The sequence below is a fragment of the Hibiscus syriacus genome, unplaced genomic scaffold (assembly GCF_006381635.1).
Source record: "Hibiscus syriacus cultivar Baekdansim isolate YM2019G1 unplaced genomic scaffold, ASM638163v2 tig00110210_pilon, whole genome shotgun sequence".
NCBI lineage: Eukaryota > Viridiplantae > Streptophyta > Magnoliopsida > Malvales > Malvaceae > Hibiscus > Hibiscus syriacus.
In genome coordinates, this window is record NW_024062629.1 from 1,199,788 (window position 1) to 1,219,662 (window position 19,875).

Genomic DNA, 19,875 nt, shown 5'->3' on the forward strand with positions numbered 1-19,875 from the left:
ATTTGTAATTAAAGGACCAAGGGCTCCGATGAAGAATATCCTCCTTAGCAGCAGCATACCGTAACTTGATATGGAAGAACATTTTGAGGAAGTTCTATTGTACAATCACTTAATTTAAGGCTAAGAAATGACAATGAATGAGTGTAATTGAAAATGTGATAAAAAAACATAATATTCGATTGGACACAATCTAAAATAAAAACTTTTTTCTAACATTTTCGATTCAACAAAAAATATTACGAAAAATATAACATTTTCGATTCAACTAAAAATATTAGAAAAAAATTAACATTTTAGGTTGCGTCCAACTAAAAATTTTATGTTTTTTTTCGATTGTACCCATTTCACATCATTTCTTAATCTTAAATTAGGCGATTATTCCTTAAACTTTCCCACATTATGTGGTCTATGAAATTACTGGTGGTGCAGGTAACAACATCGGTCTGGGTGTTTTGCATTGATGAAAAAAATTTGTTTAAGAAAAGAGACATGAGGCGTCATATATTATTTTGATTGATTTTGTTTGGTCCATTAGAACACAAAAAGACAGAAAAATTAACAACAGAGGAGATAATGACGAAAGTATCAATTAAGAAAGTAATAATAATTGTCATTTGGAAGTGAAAAATCACCTGAACATTACAAAAACAAAATAAAAGAAATATTTTTATAAGAGAAAACAACGATGAATGAGTAATACAACAATTAACGGTTCTTGAAATTAACAAGTAATCATTCTTGGAATGACATCAACGTGCTCTTTAAGGTTATCACATGATTTTTATGTTTTATTTTTTTACAGTCATATATTATAATTTATCAAAAAAATAATTGGATTTATAATTTGATTTTATGATTAAATATTTACTCTATTAAATTCTAGGGTATAGTATATGAATTGTTCTTAAAAGTTACAATATGGTCCTCCAATTACAAAGCGCTACTTTGTTAAGTCTTTCGACTATTAAAAGTTACAAAATGGTCACCCAACTATTCATATGTTCCAAAGTTACCCTTTTATGTTCAAAAATTAACGACCTTCTAAGCTAGACATTAATTTGTTGACTAAGATATAATAAAATTAATGTCTACTGGCGCCGCCGTTGTTTTAATCATTGGTTTGACAATATAATGTTTCAAGCACTAGCTCGACAACATAATGTAAATAGAAACTCGATCCATAAAATAAAACTCAAACAGTTATGAGAATTAGATTTTATCATATACTAGTGAGTAGGTTAACGTCTAGCTCAAATGGCTATCAAGTTTTTAACAAAAAAAAAAATTGATGAGTTTGTAACATATGAATAATCATGTGACTATTTTCTAACTTTTAATAATCAATGGTGTAGACACATATTTTCGTCCGGAGATTTATTTTGATTTTTTTATATATTTTATATATTATAATATGGTTATTGCGTGTGTATATATATGACACGTTGTCGTTATGATGTCAAAATAAATAGCCTTAATCCTAATAAAATGAATAAGAATAATTAGAATAGTGAGAATAAGGGTCGATCCACAGGGACTAGGAGTTTGACGATTTCCTCGCTTTTGATCTGGCTTCAAACATGATTTGTAAAAGAAATTAGAGGGGTATTTTGGAGAATTAAAGCGAAGTAATAAAATTGATTGAAATAAAATAAAATAGTTAATAAAGAAAATAAAATTCAATTGGTAAAAATCAACCTTGGGCTAAAGCTTTTGCCTCGATTTTAATAGATCATTGAATAAGATTTTACCTTCAGGCTCAAGCCGGTTATAGTCTATAGGGACCAACCCCTATAACTTGTTTTTCTTTCAAATGAATCGAGAATCTAAAATCAATTTTTAAATCTTAACTCTTTGTGAGTTAATAGCGACAATTGCTTATTAATTCAATGCTTTTAAATTATGGAAAAACCCGACTCGGATTATATCGTCTCAATTGAGAATCTAACCGAATTTCAGTTTCCCTTAAAGGACCGTCGCTAAGTGTGTTCGCAGGAAGTCGAATTTGCCACAGGCCGATCCTTCCTCCCAACTAATAATCGAAACCAAAATTCAATTCCAACGTGCATTTTTTGAAATGAAATCGTTTTGATTGTAAAAGTATGGTCAATTACCGATCCTTGATTTATGAAAACTAAAAATGTAACCCATGAGGGTAAGAAGTGCTTTTCGTAGAAATATCATAAGAGAAGAAAGACACTTTTACGCCCAAAACTGCCATGTCTTCCGTTGGTCAACAACCAACAAAAGTAAACCATAGTTCTTCATTACTCCTACAAGAAGGAAGGACTCGCTTTCTCTTTCTGTCTAGAGGGAATCATTTTGAAAAAATAAATAAAAATGCCTCAATTGGATAAATTGACTTATTTTTCACAATTGTTCTGGTTATACCTTTTCCTCTTTATTTTCTATATTCCAATATGCAATGATGGAGATAGAGTACTTGGGATCAGTAGAATTCTAAAACTACATACGAAACCAACTGCTTTCACGCCGGGGGAACAACATCCGGAGCAAGGACCCCAAGGCTTGGAGGATATCTTGAGAACAGGTTTTAGCAGCGGTGTATCCTATATAGACTCTACTTTATTCGAAGTATCTCAATGGTGCAAGGCTGTCGACTTATTGGGAAAAAAGAGGAAAATAACTTTGATCTCTTGTTTCAGAGAAATAAGTGGCTCACGCGGAATAGAAACAAACATATTCTATTTGATCTCGTTCTCATGACTTAGAATCGAGTGATTGCTCTAGCCCTTGGCTATAGAAAACTTAGCTAAGCATGGTAGAAACCATACTTAGCATTTTGAAAGAAAAATAATGTAACTTGAAAAATAAAAAGAAAGAAAAGCTTTTATAAATCTAAATGAATAAAGAAACAAGAGTTGAATGAATTTTTAATGAAAAGCGATGTTTAGAGGCTTACTCCAATGGGTTATTTATAATTCTAAAAAAATCTAGAAAATAATATCCAAAACAAAAGATAATTCCTAAAGATAATTCCTAAAAATAAAAATAAGATAAATCCTAATTTAGAATTAAAATTCGATTAAGTCTCATTCTCCATGCCACTACTGATTGGATCTTCTAGAAGCTGCATATTGGGCCTCCTAGAAACTGTTGACTGGACGCCACGTCAACTGCCACGTTAGCCTCCATGTCATCGCCACATCATCGCCTTATCAGCTGCCACATCAGCCACTGACTAGATGTCATGTCAAGTGTGTCATGTCCCAAGTCGTGCCCACTAATCCAGCCATGAATCCAAAAAAATCAATAAATTGCACGATTTCGTTGTTTTAAGCATAATTTCTTAAATTCAATGTCCTACATCGAAAATGAATAAAATGGCCCAAGTTAGCAACTAAAATTATCTAATCAAGGAGTAATTAATCATAAAATAATGTACAATTTAAACACTAATCAAATTCCGCCTCACTTATTCAATACTTGTCCTCAAGCATTTCTCAATTACCATGGCAAAAATCTAAAGTTGTCAATCTCAATTTCACAGAATTTCCAAGGTTTCTAAGCAAACTCAGTCAAGTAAATGTTGAAATTCAAGATCAATCAAGCAAGGCATAATCAATTAAATGTAAATCAATCATGACATTTCAATCATACATCAATTTCAAAGAATTCAAGACTTAGTTCCTCTCATGGGTTCACTCATTTCGCTCATGTGTTTCGGGTGAAAGAATCGCTCAAGCCTAAACTAATCAACACATTACCATAGGCTTGTAACTAAATCTAATCTCCACTACTTAGTATGAAAATGATGCAACAATCAAGAGGACTTCAAAACGTGTTGTAATGGGGCTAAGGTTTGGGTAGATAAAGGCCGAGAAATGGGGTTTTAAAATTCAAGACAAAGTAGAGACTATTCCGAAAATTTATTCCAAGGACGGTAAAAATGAAGGGAAGGCAAAACAAGAAAAACAAAGCTTTATTCACTCATTTTTCTATTTTTTCTTTTTTCTGCTCGAACCAAAAAAACAATTCTGCCCTAAATTTTCTGCTCACTCGAATCAAAATTACACTGTTTGAATTTTACTGCACTGAATTCCTGCACTGTTCGAACCAAACTGTACTATTTTTTTTGCTGTTCGAACAGGGTAAATTTCTGGACAGTTTTGTTCGATTCTGCACTGTATTTTCGAACAGTTTTTTTGGGTTTTTTTCAGAAATAATCTTACCTTGTCTTGAAGAAGGGTAAAAAAAAAGAGGAAAAATTAAATAGGCTCAGGTTTAAAAATGCGGTGAATCAAAGAAAAGGTTATAAGGCTCAAAGTGGTTCACTAGGGAAAATAAAAAGGGTAGGCTATTTGTTTGGGAAGGGAAACGAGTTTAATCCTAATGTCTCTATCATATCATAGCATCATAATCAAAAGTGTAGTCTCAATAAGCATCGAGTTACAAGTTCTAGAAATGCAATCAATTAGTTCGGCACACTCAATTGAAACAAAGAGCAATAATAAAAGATATGCTCATTAGGCTAAAAAATCACACGAAAGGTCTATTGAACAAAGACACTCTCCAATTCAATCAACAAAATCATAAAATTACCAAGAAAAATTTACGTCAACTAATCATGCCATGCTAGCTTGAATCCTAAATTTAACAAGAACATGCTTGAATTTACAAATAAACACAAAGAAATTATATCAAACTAAAGATTGTCAACCAAGATCATCAATGATTCAAATCAAGAAATAACTTGATTTCAATCAAATAATAAGAAAATGCTAATTTGATTTCTAATTCCACTTCTCACTTAAAATCATATTGCCCCAATATGAACAATAAAAAGTAAAATGCAAAAGAAAGGGTGAAAATAATCCCTGATCAATGTCGGTCACGGCCGTGGCCACGTATAGAAGGTCCTTGGAGAAGGTACGAAAGTATCTCGACAATATTGGTCTCGATGGAGTCTAGCCGACCATGCACCTCATGGATTTCGCTATGCACGTCCGAGGGTGGATGTTACTCAGGTGCCGCGGATTAGAATCCAAACACCTAGCATCCAAAGGATCCATTGCAAAAGCATAAGTAAATTGATTAGAATCAAAGGTTAACGGAAATAAATGAGATGCAAGGTGAGTAATGAAAGGTCCACAAATTAGTGGGCGATCGAAACGCACAACACGCTCAAAGACGTGATCGAACCAAAAACCCAAATATACTTTCACACTGGTTTGCATACACCATAGGAAAAATAATTCAACCTTACTTAGCGAGGACGTAGTGTCATTACACTCGGAATAACTATATGCAAGGAACTGGTGTATGTAGCGAAAAGTGGGATTCGTGAATTTGCCATCCCTTGGTGTTGCGTGCATTGTAGGTAGCATCGAGAAAATCGGTAAGTCTTTCGTATGCTACATCCATTTTTGAAGTCCTACGAAATCTCATGTAAAGCGGTTAAAAAATATGGTCCACTATAGAAAAATTAAAATCCGCTAACGATTGAATGAAATGTTATCCAAGTAATCTAAATAAAATCACACTCGGCGTTGTATTAGATGTTATACGATTTGGAAAAAATGTAAGTCGTATAAAATTTAAAAATGAAATGATGGTGAATGTTATTGTTGGTCACGGTTTCGACTAGAGGAATACGTCGACTCGGGGCTTGGTTGTGGTGGCAGATTCAAAAATTCGAAAGCAAAGTTGTCTAAAAATACAAAAATAGGATGCCACATTAGTAGTGATTCAATATTGAAAGGAGTAGAATTTACCTCGGGTAATTCGGGTACTGCCGAATGAGTTTAATGGGCGATATCCGGCATCGATTGTGAATGTGTCACGGATGGCATTGAATAAAATGTCGGAGTGGCCGAAGAGGATGGCTGATTTTTGTGTGATCCAGATGGAATGGAAGAACCTTGTAGTGGCACCATATAATTGGATGAATGATGAGCGGATAATGGTGGCATTGGTTCAAACGTGGGTGAGTGAGCGCGCGACTATCACACACGTCTCCTTCCACATCGAGCGGCTGGTTGAGGAATCAAAGTAGGATATGACAGCGAGTTAGAGCCGCTCAGAATATCGATCACCAAAGGAGCGGTGAAAAGTCATCGACCACCACCAAGGGTGACCGGTGGGTGAGATGGATTGTCCGATTGATTTCTTGTCATCATCATGATTTCTTGATCGGTTAAAGAAGGAAATAAATAGCAGCAACAGAATAGAGTGTTCGGCGGTGGTGGAACAGTAAGGGCATGACAGCGCATGACTAACGGCGGTGAGATAAGGCAGCGGCAATGGTGTTTGGTGGTGGTTAGGTTTCGGTCGATTAAAAAATAAGAAAAAGAAAAGTTTAAAAGATTTTGTGGGGTCAGGGAAGGGGTAGTTCTGCGGTGCGGCGTCTAAAAAACGGCTAATATACGGCGTGACCGGTTAAATAATTGATCGGTTAAAATTTATACCGGTTATGTTATATTATTTAACCAGAAATATTATAAAGTACAATAACATACTAGGTAGCGCTTATATAATGTAATAGGTAGCGCTTATATTTACCTATTTTATAAGTAAACCGGTATATTTATACCGATAGTATTGTAAATTTACCTATTACATTATATTATATTGAAAGTGTCCATACTTTTTATAAAAAGGATCGATACTTCTTTTAAAGTTATGTAATTTATGTTTCAATTTTTTTTAATAGTGTTTCATGTTTTCCACCTACAATATTAATTTAATAATTTCATTTGCACAAAAAATTATTTGATTAATTGATATTTTATAAAATATTATTTAGAATTTTTAATTTAATAATATATATCGTAACGTAAAAAATTCATTAACGCCTATAATTACTAAATTAATATCTTAAAACTCACTCAAAAGATAACCTTAAATTAATGTTTTCCACAGTAAAAAAAGTATGGACACTTTTAAAAAAGGATAGACACTTTACAATATAACCACTACCTATACATTATATAAACGATACCTATACATTATATAGCGCTACCTATTACATCATATTTTTACCTATTATATTGAAAGTGTCCATACTTTTTATAAAAAGGATCGATACTTCTTTTAAAGTTATGTAATTATGTTTCAATTTTTTTAATATGTTTCATGTTTTCCACCTACAATATTAATTTAATAATTTCATTTGCACAAAAAATTATTTGATTTTTTGATATTTTATAAAATATTATTTAGAATTTTAATTTAATAATAATATATCGTAACGTAAAAAATAAATCATTAGACGCCTATAATTACTAAATTAATATCTTAAACTCACTCAAAAGATAACCTTAAATTAATGTTTTCCACAGTGAAAAAAGTATGGACACTTATATAAAAAGGATAGACACTTTACAATATAACCACTACCTATTACATTATATACGATACATATTACATTATATAAGCGCTACCTATTACATCATATTTTTACCTATTATATTGAAAGTGTCCATACTTTTTATAAAAAATGATCGATACTTCTTTTAAAGTTATGTAATTTATGTTTCAATTTTTTAATAGTGTTTCATGTTTTCCACCTACAATATTAATTAATAATTTCATTTGCACAAAAATTATTTGATTATTTGATATTTTATAAAATATTATTTAGAATTTTTAATTTAATAATAATATATATCGTAACGTAAAAAATAATCATTAGACGCCTATAATTACTAATTAATATCTTAAAACTTACTCAAAAGATAACCTTAAATTAATGTTTTCCACAGTGAAAAAAGTATGGACACTTTTATAAAAAGGATAGACACTTTACAATATAACCACTACCTATTACATTATATAAACGATACCTATTACATTATATAAGTGCTACCTATTACATCATATTTTACCTATTATATTGAAAGTGTCAATACTTTTTATAAAAGGATCGATACTTCTTTTAAAGTTATGTAATTTATGTTTCAATTTTTTTAATAGTGTTTCATGTTTCCACCTACAATATAATTTAATAATTTCATTTGCACAAAAAATTATTTGATTATTGATATTTTATAAAATATTATTTAGAATTTTTAATTTAACAACATTAACCAAAGATAATAATAAATATGTAATATATAGTTTATTGTTTTAATTTAATATAATATACAACATCAAACACATTCCAAGCTATAAATTACAAGCTAAGGACACTTGAAGAAGCAAGAGAACAACTATCCAAGCAATCAAAACGAGAAAATCCCACATGATAACAACTGAACATATCATATCAATGTTCAAACTCAAGTTGTAGATTTTGATTTCCTTTGCTTGGCATCATATGAGATTTGAATTTTGATTTCCTTTTGCTTGGCACCATATGAGCTTTGGATTTTGATGAGCATCGGAAGTATTTCGGACTTATGATTTGAGTGGTACTCAGAAGCATTTCGGACTTATGATTTTAGTTGCTATTTGTTTACCACCCAGATCATACGCCCGAAACGTTTGACGCTTTAAAGTTGACCAAAAAATACAATGGTCGGGATTCCCTCGCGTTTAAACGTTGGAAAAAAACAATGGAAATTAGGAATAATCAATGATAACATGCATATTGGCTTGGACTAATATTTAGTGGAGCCGAATATATTGAAATTCAAACTCAAATTGAAATTTAATTCAAACTCCAATTACATATGAAATGAATTTGAATGCAGTGTTAAATTGAACATGAAAATTGCATAATTGATTCATATTGTTCAAGTAACATGCTTTATGACCATCAGCTAAAAGACAATATTGATTGAGTTCAAAAGCTGAGTTGTGAGTTGATGGAGTTGTCACACTTGTCACATGGTTGGAATAAAGTAATTTGATTTAATAATTTTATTTGCACAAAAAATTATTTGATTGTTTTGATATTTTATAAAATAATATTAGAATTTGTAATTTAATAATAATATATCGTAACGTAAAAATAAATCATTAGACCCTATAATTACTAAATTAATATCTTAAAACTCACTCAAAAGATAACTTTAAATTAATGTTTTCCACAGTGAAAAAAGTATGGACACTTTTATAAAAAGGATAGATACTTACAATATAACCACTACCTATTACATTATATAAACGATACCTATTACATTATATAGCGCTACCTATTACATCATGTTTACCTATTATATTGAAAGTGTCCATACTTTTTATAAAAAGGATCGATACTTTTTTTAAAAGTTATGTAATTTATGTTTCAATTTTTTTAACAGTGTTTCATGTTTTCCACCTACAATATTAATTTAATAATTTCATTTACACAAAAAATTATTTGATTGTTTTGATATTTTATAAAATAATATTTATAATTTAAATTTAACAACTTAACCAAAGATAATAATAAATATGTAATATATGTTTATTGTTTGTACCCACCCTTTAACTACCACTACCAATGCCACATCCTAGTGAAAGCAGCACGACTGAAACATGTTCCAAATGAACCTTTGCTTACATCAAGTCAAGCTCAAGTTTGAGTACAAGCACACAGCCTACATCAACTGATTTTTTCGAAGACGGAATGGAATGACAACGATCTCCATATAATATATCGTAAGTATCAACATGACTCCTATTGTATGTACATATAAATATTTTGAATGAAGGAAGAAAAACCGCGTTACTTAAAATTACCGACACTTTTTTAAATGGTATCGACACATTTTTCTTCCAATCTGGACATAAAGTACCGACACAATATTATAAAGTGTCGATATAGGTTGTAGACCTATTCGCTCATAAAACCGGTATATTTATACCGGTTATATTACAAAATTATCTATTACATTATAAATCTGGGTTCCGATGTGTAAATGTCGATACTTTTTTAAATCGTATCGACACATTTTTCTTCCAATATGGACATAAAGTACCGACACAATTTAAAAAGTGTCGATATAGGTTGTAGACCTATTCGCGCATAAAACCGGTATATTTATACGGTTATATTACCTATTCGCGCATAAAACCGGTATTTTATACCGATAGCATTGCAAATTTACCTATTTTATTATAATATGTTGAAGTGTCCATACTTTTTATAAAAGGATCGATATACTTTTTTTAAAGATATGTAATTATGTTTCAATTTTTTTTAAGTATGTTTCATGTTTTCCACCTACAATATTAATTTAATAATTTCATTTGCACAAAAAATTAGTTGATTGTTTTGATATTTTATAAATATATTAAGAAATTTTTAATTTAATAATAATATATAACCGTAACGTAAAAAATAAATCATTAGACGCCTATAATTACTAAATTAATATCTTAAAACTCACTCAAAAGATAACCTTAAATTAATGTTTTCCACAGTGGAAAAAGTATAGACACTTTTATAAAAAGGATAGATACTTTACAATATATTAAAAAAGTATAGACACTCAAATGTATATGTACACATAGAAGCAAATATGGAATAATTAATGAAAATATACACAAATAATAACACCAAAATATAATACCAAGAATGTTCAAATAATGTACCGACAAACAAAATTAATCCGATGAAAAAGGGTTGTTTCTAACGAAGTCCGGAACATTAGAGGCCTTCAACAATTTCCAAATACTCTCGTATGTTTCCGCCTTTTTCTGATGACATACATAAATAATTTCAATTATCAAACTAATGAGGTGCAATTTTACTAACAATAAATTAAATTCGCATAAGCATGAATAAATTTGTGTCATACCTAGAGCTTTGTCGTTCGAATGGGAAGCAGCGTCAAAGGTATGTGGACATATGTAATTGTTTTTATATAAACACATAAGTTGTTAAAATAATCAATGTCTGAACACCTTTTCAACTGGAAAACATATTGCATAAATGCAACTTACCGGATTATAAATCATTTTTTCCGCTGGATCATCGACCAAAAGTGTATTTAGCTCGTTAAAATCTGGACACGCATTCCAACATCATTGAGATCTTTACAGTAGGTAACAGAATCGTATGTTTTGCATTTTTTTTGATCCTGTTCACAAACAGTCGAACATAAATATGTAGGAATCATAGACAACGAAAAGTCAACAAACTGTAATGACATTCATCTTATCCACACGAATAGAAAATGCTCGGAAAATACAGGTAGTTTCTCAAGTACACGGTCGACGTTATGCCTGAGATTGTAATCAAGTTTGAATGTTAACATTCAAATGTATATTAACGATTTTGACTACAGTAATTCATTGCCTCAAACATGTTCTAACCTCATCTTTGAAGACCAAAGGGCAACAACAAAATTGTCGACACAAAATTGCATAATTCAAATCCTCTTCTGAGGACAACATCTACAACATGAAGAAAATGAGATTAAAGTTCTACGCTTATATGTTAAAATAATGGATACAAAAGAATAGAATTAAAACCTGCCGGCAGTCTTGGGATGTAGGCAAGGACACCATTGAGATCAAAATTAAAAGTTTTCTTGAAGGCGGCGTTGCAGACACGATATACTTGTTTGGATCATCATCTTCATCATCATCATCATCATCGTCATCATCTTCATCGCCAGCTTCATCGTCATCATCATCGTCATCTTCATCGTCAGCTTCATCTTCTGCGACCGCTTGGTTGTCCACATCTGTTAAAAGAAATAAAATAAAGTTCAGAACGTGTAAATGTTAAGAAACATAGATAAGAATTACCTAACTCGTTTGATGTCGTTGACTAATTCGTTACGCAACATGGAGACTTCACGTTGCAATGATGAAATATCGGATCGCATTCCACTCACAAGGAAATCAATATGCTCCGAAAATTGACCATGTATTCCATCACGGTCTTAATTGTGACATCCTCTGCAACTGGAGCTTCTTCCATCATTGCGTCTCCACTTGGTTGCTCTTCTTCATGGCCAACGGGGTCCATTTCCTCCCTCTCTTGATCTAATCCGACCGACTTGACACGCTTCCAACCGAGTTTTTCAACAAAATCATATCCCGCTTTTTTAATAAATACCATGTCAATCTTGCGGGTTAATCGAACAGGGGCGTCATGCGAAAAATCAACTTCCTTCTTCTTCAACAGATGGGTGATGACACGTCCATATGGTAGTGTAGTTGAAATTGTTGCTCCCTTTGTGACCATATATACAATTAAATATGAGTTTTGCAATGTTTGGAGCCGTTTTGGATTTATACTTTGCTATCCACCAATAATCGCTGTCTCGAAGCGTTGAATGTTTTCCCCCACTAGGCCGGATATACCATGTGAGCATTTTGTGAAACACTCTCGACTCTACATCGAGGTGAATTGGGCTATTTCTAGTTACCTGTTTAATTGTAGACCAATCTACACCATTTTCATCTGAATCCCCTGTATTCGCTACACCTAAACCCTCCGCAATAGTTTCTGGATATATATATATCCTTCCCCATGACATGTGTATTAATTCCTATTATATTAGTCTTATTAGGCTCGTGCTGTAAGGAAGCATTGTTGTAGAAGACTCTAACTAGGTTGGGATAATATCTTGGTTCTACACCAAGGAATTCAAGCCAACCCCAAGATGTAAATGTGGATTTAAAACTAAATGCATATTTATCATCAAACAAGAAACCCAGTCAATGACACGTTCGGGACGAATCTTCCTTACTTTAAAACTCGTCTGCCATCTTTGTTTCTCCATGTCGGATCTAAAGTTCAGAGTTTCGAAGGACCTGATTCCTCAGAAGAATCGTTTGTTACAGAAGGAGGTGGTTGAGAAAAACTGGGTTGAGAAGAGCTTTGAGAAAGACCTCGCTTCTGACGCTGACGTTTTGGAGCCATTTTGGTTGGATGCTACCCCTATTACAATGGAACACAAACACATTCAGGAAAAAAACTCCAATATAGAAATCAATCAAACCCATAAAATATCGATAAATTTACCTGAATATCTGATCGTCACTTATGATAACGGTAGAAGAAAGAGGAAGATCTGCCTGCTTGCCTTTATGTTTAGGGTTTCTCGATTAAGAGTACTATATATCGTAAACGGTGGAAAAACACTTGATATTTAAATTAGTATCGACACAAACTATAACGTGTCGACACATTATTTAGACATATTCTCTCATAAAACCGGTATACTTGTACCGGTTTAGATTGAAAAATTACATATTACATTATACTTTTGGGTTCGATGATTTTGGGATCGACACTTTTTATATATGGATCGACACTTTATAGGTGCACCCTGTTTTCCATTCATTCTGGAAAAAAAATATCGACACAAACTATATTAGTGTCGACACATTATTTAGACATATTCTCTCATAAAACCGGTATAATTGTACCGGTTAGATTGAAAAATTACATATTACATTATACTTTTGGGTTCGATGATTTTGGGATCGACACTTTTTATATATGGATCGACACTTTATGGGTGCACCCTGTTTTCCATTCATTCTGGAAAAAAATATCGACACAAACTATATTAGTGTCGACACATTATTTAGACATATTCTCTCATAAAACCGGTATAATTGTACCGGTTAGATTGAAAAATTACATATTACATTATACTTTTGGGTTCGATGATTTTGGGATCGACACTTTTTATATATGGATCGATACTTTATGGGTGCACCCTGTTTTCCATTCATTCTGGAAAAAAAAATATCGACATAAACTATATTAGTGTCGGCACATTATTTATACATATTATCTCATAAAACCGGTATAATTGTACCGGTTAGATTGAAAAATTACATATTACATTATACTTTTGGGTTCGATGATTTTGGGATCGACACTTTTTATATATGAATCGACACTTTATGGGTGCACCCTTTTTCCATTCATTCTGGAAAAAAAATATCGACACAAACTATATTAGTGTCGACACATTATTTAGACATATTCTCTCATAAAACCGGTAGACTTGTACCGGTTAGATTGAAAAATTACATATTACATTATACTTTTGGTTTTCGATGTTTTTGGGATTGACACTTTTTATATATGGATCGACACTTTATGGGTGCACCCTGTTGGCCATATTGTAAATTTGCCTTTTACTTCAAAGTATCAACATGACCCTTAATGTGTATAAGAAACATGTACAACATACTGCTAACTTTTCTCATCTCATTCATAATTATATTCACATACAAAAATATAAATCGTATACAAAATATAAATCTTATACAAAATTAACCCTACATTTACATCATTGCATCCTTTTGTTATTCTTATGTAATATTGCAGCTTATGTTATCTCCTGTCTTCGTTCATTTTGATTGTGGCTTACGAGATCGTTTAATATTCGCGATCGATCCCAGTCTCCAACAACCTATATTCAATTGTCAGAACGTTAAGTATTGTCAACTACAGCATTCAATCTACGACTTTTAACAATTTTACCACAAACGATTTTTTCTATCCACTTACAAAATCACCAGTTGCCCCTGTAGAACCGATCGATTCCATCCACATCATCACATACATGCCGCAATCATGTCTGTTACAAAATTTGAAAACCACACATGTCAATTATGATGAATACTGCATAAATTACGCTTTCTATTTGTGATAACATCTCATACCCATTCAATTGCTTATTCTTCTTATGCTCCACAAATTTGAAATTTTTCAAGGGATACTTTCCTAGAGATCCACAGGACTCAACCCAAATGCGTTTCTTATTATAAGAATCTAATATTTTAATCTGCATTAAAATAGAAAGTTATGCACCAAAAAAATTATGCATTATAATTTACATAATGTCCTTTCATACATACATACATACCAATCTCTTAGCATCCTTCACTCTCTGTTTAGCTGCTTCAGTTGTAAACATACTATCATATATTGTTACAACACGATCTACCATATCCAACACCAACAGATACCAATGTGAATTATGGTAGTTTATTGTGATCATGATCTGCAACAAATTTCACACCCAATTTGACAAAATTCAACATTCTATATCCGAAAACATCATTTGCAATTGGTATGGTGTCTTACCTTCTCATAGTCGGTGAATTTCACATAGTTATCCAATATGACACCCCAGAAGGTAGAAATACTCTCAACACTTTCTTTGTTGTTGGCATCCAACGCCTGTTGCTGTAATTACACAACAAACATTATTAATTTACCGTCTATAACTCTACTTTTCAATATTTATTAATTTAACTCACCACTAAGAGGTATGGAAGGTAGCCAATCCTCCGGAGTGACTTTTGAGAATCGTAGCATATGGTCCAGGCGAGCAAATCGATAACCTAACAAAATTAATTACACAATCAGAACATATTCAATAAGTTTTAACATTTTCTACTTTCTACTTACCACACCGCCAACCCATTCCGTAGGCTTCAACGTTGCAACGTCGTATACAGTAGCGAATTGATTTCCCATTGAGATTACAGAATATCTGTATGAATCATTAGGATTAATATGTTGTCATGAAATATTAAATATCACTCACAAAACAATATATTTCACTTACCCCGATTCTAACTCGCTATTCCATAAATAATCACAAATTGCAGCTTCGATGTCATCAATTCCGCTTGGAATATCCGCTTTTTCAACCTACAATTTTGCATACAAATTTTTGTCACAACAACATAATAAAATCAAATTAAGTATTCTTTTATTAAACTTACCTTCTGCTTCTTCTTCTGGGGTGCAGGACATTCCGAATCCAAAACTGCTGCTATAACACTCTCTGTATAAATGACATCGACTTCCTTCATTTCTTCCATCTCTTCTTCTCCTCCTCCCTCTTTTCTTCTTCATATTTTTTCAGTTCATCGTACTTTTTTTCTACATAGCTCTTCATCTCTTTTATTTCACCCTTCAATTGAGCTCCTTCATCCGAGTATTTATCAACCACCCCCTTCACCCCCGTAAGTTCACTCCTCAAATCCACAACCTCCTTCACCACTCCCTCAAATTTTTCTCCCGTCACCATCTTAATATCACCCCTTAACACCCTAACTTCTTTCACCACTTCACCCCTCAACACATCTACTTCTTTCACCACTCCATCTATTTTTCCTTCCACTACCCTCTTATGCCTCTCAAGTGTATCTTCGACTCTCTCGAGTTTCTCTACGACTCGATCAAGTTTCTCTTCGACTCTTGATTATCTTTGCATGATTTCAAATTGGATTTTTTTTATATCAGCCAATTCAGACATCAAAATGTCGAAGTTACTATGTTTTCCCTCACCGTCGTCCCACTCACCGTCATCCCCCAATACAACCATCCATCCTTTCTTCTCCTCTGCCTCCACTGCCTCCTCTACATCCTTGCCAATAACCTTCAAAATTAAATTACAATATTAAGACATTGATTATATTCTTAATATTATTTAATTACATTTATTACCATTTCTTGCTTCTTCCCTCTATCCAACTTCAACTTCACCATCACTCTAACCACCTCTTCCTTCCCCCATGCACGGATGCGTGCCACTCCGGTTCTTTCATAAGCCGGCACTGCCTCACAGCCCGACCAAAAATCGAACAGTGCAACCTGCATTTATAATAAAATTTATATTTTTATATAAAAACACAAAAAAGTGATTCAACTCATTTACCTCTAAGATTGCTATGCACCCTTTGAGGTATCTCTGGTTGCCCTTTTTAAAGGTGATTATTGATTCAATCAATCTCGAATGGATATATTCAGCCCAATTGAATTCACCCTTCAAGCCTTCATCGCAAATGAGCTTCATATATTCCTTGTTCGTTGACGTATCACCCGTTGGACAAAGAAATATCCCGACAAGGTACAATAGAACTCGGGCCTTCAGCTCATCCCCCCAGTAAGATCCACTTTTGATATCCTCTTCAACTTCAGCATATGTCACCTTATGATTCAAACCATATTTGGAGGCAAGTGCTTTCCAGTTCTTACTCCTACAGACTTCTATAACACTTTTGCCTTTGTTTTGTACCCCCAAGACGGCTGCAACAGTTGATACCCCCAGAGGGAATGAATAATCACCATACTTAGCCATACATTGACTGACGTCAAATTGTGCCATCAAGGATCGACACAATTCCCTCCGAATAGGTCGATCCCTTACTCCGATCAACGATCCAAAACCTATTTCTCCCAACACATTCAACTGACCCTTCTCCTTAAGGTGTTTAATTAATAAATTCACCCTTTTAATGCTGCATCTTGTCGACACTTCCTACATTTTTTAACAATATATAATGTTATAGTTCTTATATATTTTGTATCAACGTATTTACAAGTTTAATGAATACCTTATTTTCATGTGCTTTCCTCCGTTCTTTTTATTCTTTACTATCATTCCTTGACTGTGTGATGTAAGGTTCCTTTTCAGCATCACTCATTGAATTCCATTTGGACCTCACATCTTTTTTCACCTAATATTAAACATAAACGTTTCTTAATCAATACATTAACACTAAATACTAATACTACTCAATGTCAATTTCATTTTACATACCGAACCGCTCTGTGTGCCATCTCCCTTCATCCTTTTGCATTCGGACATACTGTTAACATTTAAAATTTGTAATCAATTTAAAGTTTATCGATACTTTAATCCAATTACCATTTCAACAATAATAACAAAAAGACATTGATACTTACTAGAAGTACATATATCCACCCTTTGGTTGCTTTCGAGTCTCGGCCTCAATTTCAAAGTCATCTGCTCCACCAACAATTTTCCAACCCATTGACTCCATTTTCCTTCATATATCAGTTTACGCAAATCAAATTATTTGTTACATACACTTTATTCAATATACAAATATAGATAACTACTCTTGTGGTAAAACGGTTTTCTTCAAAAGATTTGAATGGCCACACCAAAATGTGTCGGCACATTTATACAACCTATAATATCATTTTCTACCTGTAATATTTAATAAAAGTATCGACATTTATATTTTTCCTTGAATATCTATTTCTACCTGTAATCGGTCCCAAATGCTTCCTTACTCCAAAACCCCAAACAACACATAAAAAGCCCTATCGCGATTACTGTAATAATAAAAAATTAGGGTTTCGACAACATACTTTTCGATTCGACTGTAGCAACAAACAAACAAACTTCGCTTTAGAAACGCCTTCTGAAATGCAGCAACAATTACGCTTCGATTTCAAAAACTCGTCCGTTCTATCTTTTTTCAGAGGATATTTAGCTATGGCCTTTATATTTTCATCGGATATGTTATTTATATTTAATCGATACAAATACAAAAGTGTCGATACTTTTATGTCAGGTGTCGATACTTTCGAAAGGATAATTACCTATTTCTTTGAAAGTGTCGATAATTTATTACACGTACTTACGAAAGTATCGACACTTTCAATATATCCGGTATCATTTTACCGGTTTTATCATTTTGATATCGGTTTTATCATATTTTACCTGTTATATCGTGTGGATCGATATATTTTTTAAAGTATCGACGCATTATAGGCGCTATAACTGCTTCTCTTTTAAATTCACAAAGTGTCGATCCTTATATAAAGTATCGACACTTTTAATATATCCGGTAACGTTTTACCGGTTTTATCATTTTGTTACCGGTTTTATCATATTTTTACCTGGTATATCGTTTTGGATCGATACATTTTTTAAAAGTATCGACACTTTATAGGATTTAAAACTGCTTCTCTTTTAAATTCACGAAGTGTCGATCCTTATATTAAAGTACCGACACTTTAAATGTATCCGGTAGCGCTTGACCGGTTTTATCATTTCTATACCGGTTTTGTCATAGTTTTACCTGTTATATCGTTTTGGATCGACACATTTTTAATTTGGATCGACACGAACCGGTAGCACAATTTTTTAATATTTCTTCATGACTTAGACCTACTTTTATAAGTATGGACACTTTTATAAAAATGATATATACTTTTTTTAAAGTTATGTAATTTATGTTTCAATTTTTTTTAATAGTGTTTCATGTTTTCCACCTACAATATTAATTTAATAATTTAATTTACACAAAATATTATTTGATTGTTTTGATATTTTATAAAATATTATTTAGAATTTAAATTTAACAATATTAACCAAATATAATAATAAATATGTTTTCAACAGTGAAATAAGTATGGACACTTTTATAAAAATGATATATACTTTTTCGAAAGTTATGTAATTTATGTTTCAATTTTTTTTAATAGTGTTTCATGTTTTCCACATACAATATTAATTTAATAATTTCATTTACACAAAAAATTATTTGATTGTTTTGATATTTTATAAAATATTATTTAGATTTTAAATTTAACAATATTAACTAAAGATAATAATAAATATATTTTCACAGTGAAATAAGTATGGACACTTTTATAAAAAAGATAGATAATTTACAATATAACAGGTAAAAATATGACAAAACCAGATTCATTATGACAAAACCGGTAAAATTTACTTGATATGTTAAAAGTATGGACACTTTTATAAAAAGGATAGATACTTACCGATAACCAAAGTTTACCGGTTACCAAATTTTTTAATAGTTTTTCATATTTTCTACCTAAAACATTATTAGTTGTCAACATAATAGGTACCGCTAAACCGAATTTATTAAATACATTTTAATGTATCCGGTAATGCTGTATATTAGCCGTATATTAACCCGCCTTTTCTGAGACATTCCCGTCAGGGAAGAGTCTTGTTTTGTATGGGAATTTGGTGATAAGGGCAGGATTTAAAATTAAAATTTGAGGTGATAAGGGAGGCTGATTATCAATTCAAAAAGAATCGACTTTGATAAAGGAGATGGTCGGTCGAAAAGAATAAGGGGAAGAGGTAAGAATGTTGGCGGCAATGTGACAAAAGTTGGGTTTGGGGTGCGCTAATGTGCGCCGGTTATAGAGGGTATGCTAACGTATACTGTTAATGAAACGGTGCGCATAGGTCTGAGGTAAAATCT

At 32.3% G+C, this 19,875-nt stretch overlaps 1 long non-coding RNA gene across 1 annotated transcript in view; it reads right to left on the reverse strand.

Annotated features, from left to right (window-relative positions):
- Positions 1–2,604: 2,604 nt before the first annotated feature.
- The window catches only part of LOC120113556, a 30,731-nt gene continuing 13,460 nt past the window's right edge, over positions 2,605–19,875 (reverse strand). The window contains exons 2-3 of the long non-coding RNA XR_005515323.1: positions 16,862–16,875; positions 2,605–2,724 (exon numbers count right to left, since the gene is read on the reverse strand). This is a non-coding gene — a long non-coding RNA (uncharacterized LOC120113556). The remainder of the gene's footprint in view (positions 2,725–16,861; positions 16,876–19,875) is intronic.